Genomic DNA, 9,755 nt, shown 5'->3' on the forward strand with positions numbered 1-9,755 from the left:
TGCCGCCGTAACTCCATAAAGCTGCCGCCGCCGATCCCCTCCAGAAAACCCCGTCGATCCCCACCGGATCTTGCGTCGGGGCCACGGTTCTGGATCGCCGTCGCAGGGCGGTTTCAACCAGAGGTATGGATAGGAGAAAACTCAAACGCAGGGCTGTTTCAATCATAGGTATAGCAGAGCGGTTTCAACCCCATGTATTAACATCATGATGGATCTAGCCGGCGGCCTTGAGGAGAGGAGCTCGACGAGCGGGCAGGGTGACCCCATGCCTTGGAGACGGCGACCCTCAACCCCTTGCTGCTGTGGTGCACTGGGCACATCTGTGACGAGGAGGAGGCGAGCCACAATTCATCACCTTCCTCGTCTCTCTCATGGCTGTGCACAAGGTAAACCTCATTTGCCCCCCATCTTCTACTCCAGATCAATGGGCAAGCCTGGGCACGTCTGAACTGTGCACACCTTTTGTGAATTTTTACTAGGCCTCTATATGTGCTTCAGATTATGTAGTTTGCAGTCTTGACTCCTCTGCATTAACGTTTTTTATGGTCTTCTCATCATTGTCAGGATGTCCGCACCCCGAGCCGAGCTCTGTTTGACCGGAGGACAAGCAGAGGAAAGGCGAACAGGGGTGATGACGTGGCTCCTGAGCAAGGTGAACATCGCCTTTAAGGCGAGCGGTGGCGGTATCTCCCTTACAACCGCACTTCATTTCTTACATTGTTTGCTCCTCTTATCAAGGGCACATCGGTCAGATGCATCCTTGAAAAAAGGGTACATTGATCAAGTTGTTTCCTGATGTTTGCACTCGCTGCTTTATAGTGTATTTTTTTCATATGATTTTGGATATTTTGTTTCCGTACTGTACCTTAGTTTGGAATTTATTTTGTAGGCACCTTATCTTGGGCCCCTACAATAAGTAAACTCAACATGCATGATTCTGATTAGAGGCAACCGGATCGTTATTGAACATATTGATGATTCCTGTTGTGTATTCTCAAGGAATGGTCAGGTTTAGTACTGTAACTATTTTCTTATCAAATATATTTGGGTGGTGCTCAAAATGCAGAGCTGAAAAGCAAGAAACGTAAAGCCACCTTTGAAGATAAGTTCACCATGCCTCCCAGAGTGTCACCCCGCTTCGTTGAACTTAATGGAATAAGATCAGATCAGAATAACCTTTGTAAACTAGGTAACTGAATCATTTCATTGTTGCTTGTCCATGTAACGAAGAACTATCATTTGGGTACCAAGTTCCACTTCAGGCCAGGAAAATTTCTTATAACTTCAAAACGGCAAGGGATGCACCATTGTCTTCAGGTCTGGTATGTATATTTAATCAATCAAAACAAAAGTTTTTGATAATAATCAAGAATGATGAAATTTTGGACTTTAGACTATATCAGTGACAATTTTCATGATAAATTACAGAAAGTTTGTATCTAGGGGATATCTTCATGTCGACTTACGTTTAATATTAGGATATGTCCCCTCATGTGCCAGTTTTGAGATATCTTAGAAGTTCACGATCTGGTTTTAGTTCCTGCATCTTTTTCCACCTTTCTGTAGAGATTTGAGTAAAACTTAAATGTCTAGATGCATATAAGCTTGTGAGTTAATTAATGCTAACTTGATGGTCCAAACTAAATTCTGCAAATATGACCATGACAGAAAGATAAATGGAGGTTTAGAGGCAGAGTGGATGCCTGCACCAACTTTATAGGTTGAACTACGTTTTGCTAGATGACTCAAATTTCAGAACACGAGCATTATTTTTTGGGAATGCAGTTAACAACAGAATCAAGTCAAGATGAAAAATGGAGAACTGTTCAATATTGAGTTTAATTCCTTTCTTGCAGAGCACCAGAGATGAGTGAGGAGATTATTAAATATTGAATATAATTCCTTTCTTGTATCCATGGTCGATCTATTGTACTCTGTCGTTTGCCTTAGTGAGAACGACACTGCTCTATCGCTTGCTTATTTAAGATCATGATAATCATTTTTGCTAGCCTATGTGTATTCTAATTTTCTCCCCTTACTGTTGCAGCCTTGCAGGTTGGAGTGCAGCTTTCAGATATCTTTCTTTCCTTGGGATAGTTGGAATGGAATACTATGACTAGATATACAATGGTATTGTTATCAGTGTTCGGCCTTCAATGATTTCGGTGCAGCATGTCTAGACCATCAACGGCAATTTGAGCTCCTTAGTGAAGTAGGTTTGTAAGGCGTTGCTTCAACTCAAGAAAATCAATGGCCACAATTGGGAAGTTGACTGACAATCCAAAGAGAGTGCCAATTTTCAATCTCGTGTTTAGGTGCTTACATCAATCTCGTGCATAGTCTCGATCACCACCACCGAGGCAGCTACTTCTGCTGGCAGGGGCTGGGCGCCGCCGTGAGGATGCTATCACCCATGCACGCAGTGATGGCATGGTGGCCGAAGAAGGCCGTCTTCTGGGGAGTCGCGTGCTGGCCGCCATCTCCACCCGCGGCCACACCAACAAGACAGGTGATTTTAGGGTTGGTTCTGTCTGAAACCAAGCTAGCAGGTGAGCCAAATCAATCATTTCACGGTTCTTAAACAGTACATAACATAATGCTAATTGTGTGTTTTTCAGTAATATACAGAGAAGGTTCGCCTGACATAATGACCAACGAGAGCAAGTTGTTTTTTCTTGATGAAAATGATAGCTACCACTTGATGAGATTTAGCAATACAAGCATTTCCTCTAATTTTATTTGTAGCTAATCCTTTAAGCTCCAAGGAAATAGCTGAATGTCACTACCAAATTAAATTACCTTTGTACAGAAAATACGTGGAGTTATGTGATCTGCAAGTGAGCAGCTCTCTCACCAACGAGTTAATAACATTAAAATAGGTAGCAGTACCAATTTTTCCCAGTAAAAGTGATTTTTTGTTTTCTTCATTCAATTAACCATCGTTTTGATCGATGATGCATAATAGAAATATGCATTCCTTTACTGTTTTTTCTCCATAAGATCCTTTTATCACTCATTAAAATTTTGCAAGTTCTTGCCATACCCGAAGCTTCCATTATCGCTGACTTCGCCGGAATGCCTGCACCCATGTTCCAGGTGCCAATAATGAATCCTGTGTTTAGGTGCTTCTACATGAATCCTGTGCATAGTCTCGATCACCACCACTGGGGCAGCTACTTCTGCTGGCAGTAGCACTTTCCTCTGACATGTGTTTTTTTGTCGTTGTGTGCTTCTACATTAATCCTGGCTCGTTGTATTTAGGTTCTCTAAGGCCTAAACTGTGTCTTTTCTTCATTGTATGTGTTACAACTCGTTTTACTGTACTAATTTATTCAGTTGCACCAATACAAGGTGTGGAGAGTTTGGGTTCGGAAGGTAGTTAGCCTACAAGAGAAGGGGGTTTAGTATTTTCTTGATGGCACATGTTGGAAGGTGCCATCTTTATTTCTCTTATCTTATGGGTTTCCTCACAATTGTTTTCTTACAATGTGCACAATTTTGCAACAATAAACATTGGCTGGGTATATACACTTGAATAGATGATCTGGTTACATAGCATGCACCCCGAGGAGTTTCAGGAATTATGATGTGTTGGTTTTATTTGGTTGAAACCATTAATGGTTGTCTGAGTTACTTGACTAGGACTGTTTGGGCATGAAGTGTGTGCTCTATAACTCCTTCCTATTGGATATTTTTGCTCTCCTTATTGCACATGTTCCTGAGAAAAGTGAAGTACTTATGTCGATAAGATGTTGATTCTCAAAACTCTTAACATCTTATAGTGTATCGGTAGTGTTAAAACAAAAATAGCGATTACTTTTCTCGTGTTATCGTCTATTGTGTTTCTTCTGTCCTTGATTCCAAAGGAACTGTAGTAATTACTTTGCCTAAAGTTTGTGTTATTTCCATTTACGATGTGTTCAACTCAATTGTGTTACTAAAATACTTTTATCGGCGGATATTTATCAAGAAGTAACATGTCACCACTTTGAATACAACCTTAGTTTTACATGCATTAGTTTTCTAATTAAATGTTGTCGTTGTAAGCATCAAAACTATCTTCTAGATTCACAACTTATGCTTATGCCCCCGTTTAAAAAAACTAGCTTCTACAGTCACAGCCTTGCTGGGAGCCAGGGTGAGAAACTAAATGTCAACATGGTTGTGCAGGTCTGCAGGAGGTGCCTTTGAGAACTTGATCAGCTACTCGAGCTTCATTGTCAGCGAAGTCTCCACTGGGTTGCCCAGATCTGTCCTGAATTGCTTCATTGATGACAATTTGGAGAAGGCTCCGCTGACACTTACAAAGGATGTTTTCCTTTGTTGGAAAGACGAGGATACGCTGGAGATAGACATGGGGTGGTAAGAAAATGATGAGTTCCTGATGATATTATGCTTGCTGGTCTAAACCTACATGTATTATGTCAGTTTGTTGTTAAGAGTATCTTGAAAATATAAAGCTACTGGGTGGCCAGGCATTCTATACTATCGTCTTTCCAAGAGCCCACATTTCTGCATGTATATATTTGTTGTACAGCCTATGCTGGTTTGCCTACAATAATTATCAGAAGGTAATATGCAGCAGCCAAATTCTCTCGGTCGACGTTGATTTTGTCATGTTCTTAAGCAAACCCTGCGTACCATATTCCTCAAAAGGTGAAGAGGACGGGAAGACACATGTGCTAAAGCAAAAAAAAAGTATATTTAGGATCTACCCCTTAGCTTAATTTACAAGTTGTGTGAGCCTGCTCATATATCGATATTGATTCAGCAATTCTCAGGATAGCATGAAATCTATTCTTTTATTCTGCTAGAATTGACTAACCAGCATTAAAATTCGTAATTGTAACCAAATTACGTATGTGTTCCTATAAAAAAAGAGAGAGAACAATGCATTTCAGCATGTATGTCTCAGTGTGGCGTGCTGTAGCGGATCACAATATTCTTCTAGGTACGTATGATAAGTTGCACAAGCATCTCTGTACTGCTTTTCGCATATATCTTCGTTTTCTTCTACTGTAATGCCGTTGGTAACTGTTTGCTCTATTTCTTTCCTATCTGCAGCGCGCTTCTCTTTTGATTCCATGCTTCAATCAAATCAAATCGACGGCATTAGGGGATTGCATGCTGATTTTTTGTTTTTCTTTCTTGGAAGTAATTAGGGGATTGTGATACAGTCTCCAGTCTCACGACTGATACTCTCAGTCGATGCTATATTAGTGTAGTGGTGGTTGTGCGGTGGAGGTGGGGCTTCGTCCTTCAGGCAAATTGTGCAACATGGATCTGGTCTGATCTAGACAGATCTGGCGCTGGCAGCCCGTCCGGCGGCGAGGGCTGAGGCCAACAGGTCGTCGGTAACTGTTTGCTCTATTTCTTTCCTATCTGCAGTGCACTTCTCTTTTGATTCCATGCTTCAATCAAATCAAATTGACGTCATTAGTGGATTGCATGCTGATTTTTTGTTTTTCTTTCATGGAAGTAATTAGGGGATTGTGATGCAGTCTCCAGTCTCACGACTGATACTCTCAGTCGATTCTATATTAGTGTAGTGGTGGTTGTGCGGTGGAGGTGGGGCTTCATCCTTCAGGCAAATCATGCAACATGGATCTGGTCTGATCCAGATAGATCTGGCGCTGGCAGCCCGTCCGGCGGCGAGGGCTGAGGCCAACAGGGGCTGTGTGCGGCCGGCGCTGGCGTGGATCGGTGGGCAGTGCTGGTGGCGTGGCTGAGGTGGTGGAGGTGCGTGCACGTCCTGGAGTCCGGTCGGGCCTTCCTCCCCGGCTTTTGGACGACAGTGTGCGGCGCGGGCGGGCTTTTCTTGTGCCCATCTTTGGTGGTGATGGCGGTGGATCTACCCCCTCTTCGGCGGACATGTGGCTGTTGGTGGCCTCTCGCCAGTCCGCACCAGTAGCCGTGGTGGGGCGAAGCAGGGGTGCTTCGGGGGGAGGGGGAAGTCGGTAGGAGGGATGGGGGCTCTGCTGTTTTTGAGTCGCCTGTCGCCGACGTAGGGGGTGCCGGTCATGGTCGTGTGCCGGTCCTTCCCCTTCCCCTTTTCCTCAGCCTGGTGCTTTTTGGCGATGCTTGAGGTTGGACGGTCGTTGTCGGTTCTGGCAGTGGTTGGATTTGGAGAAGCTATTGAAAGCCACCCCCTTTGATGTTCTCAGGGTGGTCTGGGTACAAGGTGGCGGCCCTGGTAGTGGGAGGCGCGTTGATCTTTGGCGGATTTGCGCGGCTCAGGAGCGGGAGAGCAGGCAAGGCTGCTCGGGCGGCATGGATGCGGGTGGTTGGCGGAGCGGGGGTGCGACGGAGGGGGTCGGAGCACCGGGGTACATCACTTGCCCAATCTTTGTACTACCAATCGACGGGGGAGACCGATCAATCCCTTTGTGTTACTCCGAGTGAAAACTTGATCCACGGGATCAGATGATGGCGGCTATCAGTGGTCCCGCCCTTCTTGGAGGCACCATTTTGGAGTCCCCGCTCCGGCGTTGGCTGCCTCACCTCTCCTTGGTGGATCACTCATGTGGTGGTCCGTCGGCTAGAAGCGGTTCTTCTTTGCTCATTCGTAGTGTGCTTGGTAGTCGCTGGGGTGGTTTGTCGGCACCTTTGTATCTTGCTTTGGGTGTGTGTTGAGTGCGGTGGTGGTGTGTGTTTGTATCGGTCTTATCGGATGTATACAGTGATTGTTGCATTATAATATAAAGCAGGGGGCATTTTTGTCATTAGGGGATTGTGTCATGGAGAAATAGAGGGGTCTAGAAAGAAAGAGGGAGCGGGGGTGGGAAATAGAAGGGTAGGGATAGAGATGGAGGGTGGTAGACAGAGTGGGGAACGAGATAAGATATGCATTATATTCATAGGTGCAATCGGATGAAAACAAATTAAAAGGCCCGTGGCAACGCACGGGCATTTTGCTAGTAGAAATAGGTATGTTATATCATTCCTGTGTGACTTGCCAATATATTCAAAGTATTAACCCTTCGTGGCTGCAATGTTTCATGATTTTATTCGACGAGTGAGTGATACGATGTAGGGTTACGATGTCTATACTCGACATTTTCCTGTGGTGTTGGACTTCATGAAGATTTTATTTTCTTTTCCATTGTACTTTTGTTATGAGCTAGCCTTGAGCTATGCGGGTATGTATTATATTAAATTCTGGATCTACGATGTAATATTATGACATGTGGTTTATTTTTGATATTACATCTTGTACTGTGTGTGCTAGCTATTGATCCAGGGACTAGTACAATGAGCACAGAGACATTGAATCTTATCAGGTTTGGGTCATTACATCTCTTCATCACAAATGTTTTAGATAGAACACCGGTATGAAAAGCGAGAGCTATGGTCCTTCCCCAGCAAGCCAAGGGAAAATTTGTGATACGTCCATTTTGCATCACGTTTTTATGTTGATATTTATTACATTATGGGTTGTTATTTCACTTTAAGATACAATTATTATGCCTTTCTCTCTTATTTTACAAGGTTTACATGAAGAGGGAGAATGCCGACAGCTGGAATTCTGGACTAGAAAGGAGCAAATCTGAGATACATATTCTGCACAACTCCAAATGTCCTGAAACTTTTTGAAGAATTATATTGGAATATATAAAAAATATTGGGCGAAGAAACAACAGAGGAGGACCCACCAGATGGCCACAAGCCTGGGGGCGCCCTACGCCCCAAGGCACGTCGCCAAGCTTGTGGCCCCCTGGCTAGCCCCTGATATCCATCTTCTGCTATATGAAGGGTTTTGACCTAGAAAAAAAATCAGAAGGAAGCTTTCGGGACAAAGCGCCGCCATCTCGAGGCGGAACTTTGGCAGAAGCAATCTAGGACTTCGGGAGAGCGATTCTGCCGGGGAAACTTCCCTTCGGGAGGGGGAAATCAAAGCCATCGTCATCACCAACGATCCTTCCATCGTGGGAGGGTCAATCCTCATCAACATCTTCATCGGCACCATCTCCTCTAAAACCCCAGTTCATCTCTTGTATTCAATCTTTGCCTCATAACCTCAAATTGGTACCCGTGGGTTGCTAGTAGTGTTGATTACTCTTCGTAGTTGATGCTAGTTGGTTTATTTGGTGCAAGATCATATGTTTAGATCCTTAATGATATTCAATACCCCTCTGATCTTCAACATGAGCATGCTTTGTGAGTATTTATGTTTGTTCCTAAGGACATGGGAGAAGTCCCGTTATAAGTAATCATATGAATTTGGTATTTGTTCGATATTTTGATGAGATGTATGCAAGGTAGTCAGAGTCGGGATTCGGAGTCGGGTCGATTTTCCTTAGACAGAATTGAGTTGTAGTATCGAGTTGCGGAATCGAGGATTCTACTAGATTTACTCAAATAAGATATTTTGTATCCATGGAAGAAATTTATATGGGTTCTACAGAGTTTTGACACTAAATATAGAGCAAAGACGTACACATCAATGCTAGTTCTATTCCACTTCTTTTTATGGCTAACCTACTATTAGCTTGGATGTATGTAACATATATGAGAGGCAAATATATAGAACATTGAAATCTTCAACGCATGAAATTTACTTATGAGTTTTTTAGAATACGTGAATAGCCGATCACTTGTATATCCACCCTGTAGTGCTTAACCTTGAAGGGTCTTGCTGTCATTCTTCGATTAATCTTGATGCATCCTCCTTCCCACGCAAATTCCATTTGTCGACAAGTTTGATCATCAATTTTGATCTAGATTTTGAGAGCCAGATCAAAGGTGTCGGTGCCTGAGCATTTGGGATTGGGAGGGGAATAAAGGGCCATGACGCATGTGAAAATGGTTTGGATGATGGCATACTATTCTACTACAACTAAACGAATGGCTTAGATAAATTAGTAGAATCGGACATAGTCCATACCATAGTCTGGATTCTATAGTTTTGTACATGATTCTATGATTTGGATCAACTCAACATGGATTCTTCCTGATCTGGATTCATAATGGGACTTGGATCGACATGGTTCCGTAGGGTCGTGAAGTCATAGGATTCTAGGAGTCGAGTCGGGATTCTGACTACCTTGGATGTATGTTGTCTTTCCTCTAGTGGTGTTATGTAAACGTCGACAACATGACACCGCACCATGATTTGGGCCTAGGGGAAGGCATTGGGAAGTAATAAGTAGATGATGGGTTGCTAGAGTGACACAAGCTTAAACTCTAGTTTATGTGTTGCTTCTTAAGGGGCTGATTTGGACCCACATGTTTCATGCTATGGTTAGATTTATCTGAATTCTTCTTCCGTAGTTGTGGATGCTTGCGAGAGGGGTTAATATAAGTGGGAGGCTTGTCCAAGTAAGGACAACACCCAAGCACCGGTCCACCCACATATCAAATTATCAAAGTAACGAACGCGGATCACATGAGCATGATGAAAACTAGCGTGACAATAATTTCCATGTGTCCTCGGGAGCACTTTGCTTTATATAAGAGTTCATCCAGACTTATTCTTTGCTATAAAAAGGAATGGGACACCTTGCTGCAACTTTTCTACACTTGTTACTTGTTACCCGTTGAGGGAGTCCTGGATTAAGGGGTCCTCGGGTGTCCGGACTGTATGATATGGGCCGGACTGATGGGCCGTGAAGATACAGGATAGAAGGCCGTCCCCTGTGTCTGGATAGGACTCTCCTATGCGTGGACGGCAAGATTGGCGTCCGGATGTATAGTTTCCTTCTTCTATAACCGACTGTGTACAACCCTAGGCCCTTCCAGTGTCTATATAAACCGGA

The 9,755-nt window shown here is 43.7% G+C and overlaps 1 long non-coding RNA gene across 2 annotated transcripts; it reads left to right on the forward strand.

Annotated features, from left to right (window-relative positions):
* Window positions 1–266: 266 nt before the first annotated feature.
* On the forward strand, window positions 267–4,590 carry LOC125531643. 2 transcript variants are annotated; one of them, XR_007293387.1, is made up of 4 exons: window positions 267–386; window positions 565–683; window positions 2,048–3,096; window positions 4,171–4,590. It is a non-coding gene; the product is annotated as an uncharacterized LOC125531643 (long non-coding RNA). The 2 variants fall into 2 exon arrangements; XR_007293386.1 differs by lacking the exons at window positions 267–386; window positions 565–683 and adding an exon at window positions 1,192–1,322.
* The last annotated feature ends 5,165 nt before the right edge of the window (window positions 4,591–9,755 follow it).

The sequence above is a fragment of the Triticum urartu genome, unplaced genomic scaffold, assembly GCF_003073215.2.
Source record: "Triticum urartu cultivar G1812 unplaced genomic scaffold, Tu2.1 TuUngrouped_contig_7710, whole genome shotgun sequence".
NCBI classification, from domain to species: Eukaryota; Viridiplantae; Streptophyta; class Magnoliopsida; order Poales; family Poaceae; genus Triticum; species Triticum urartu.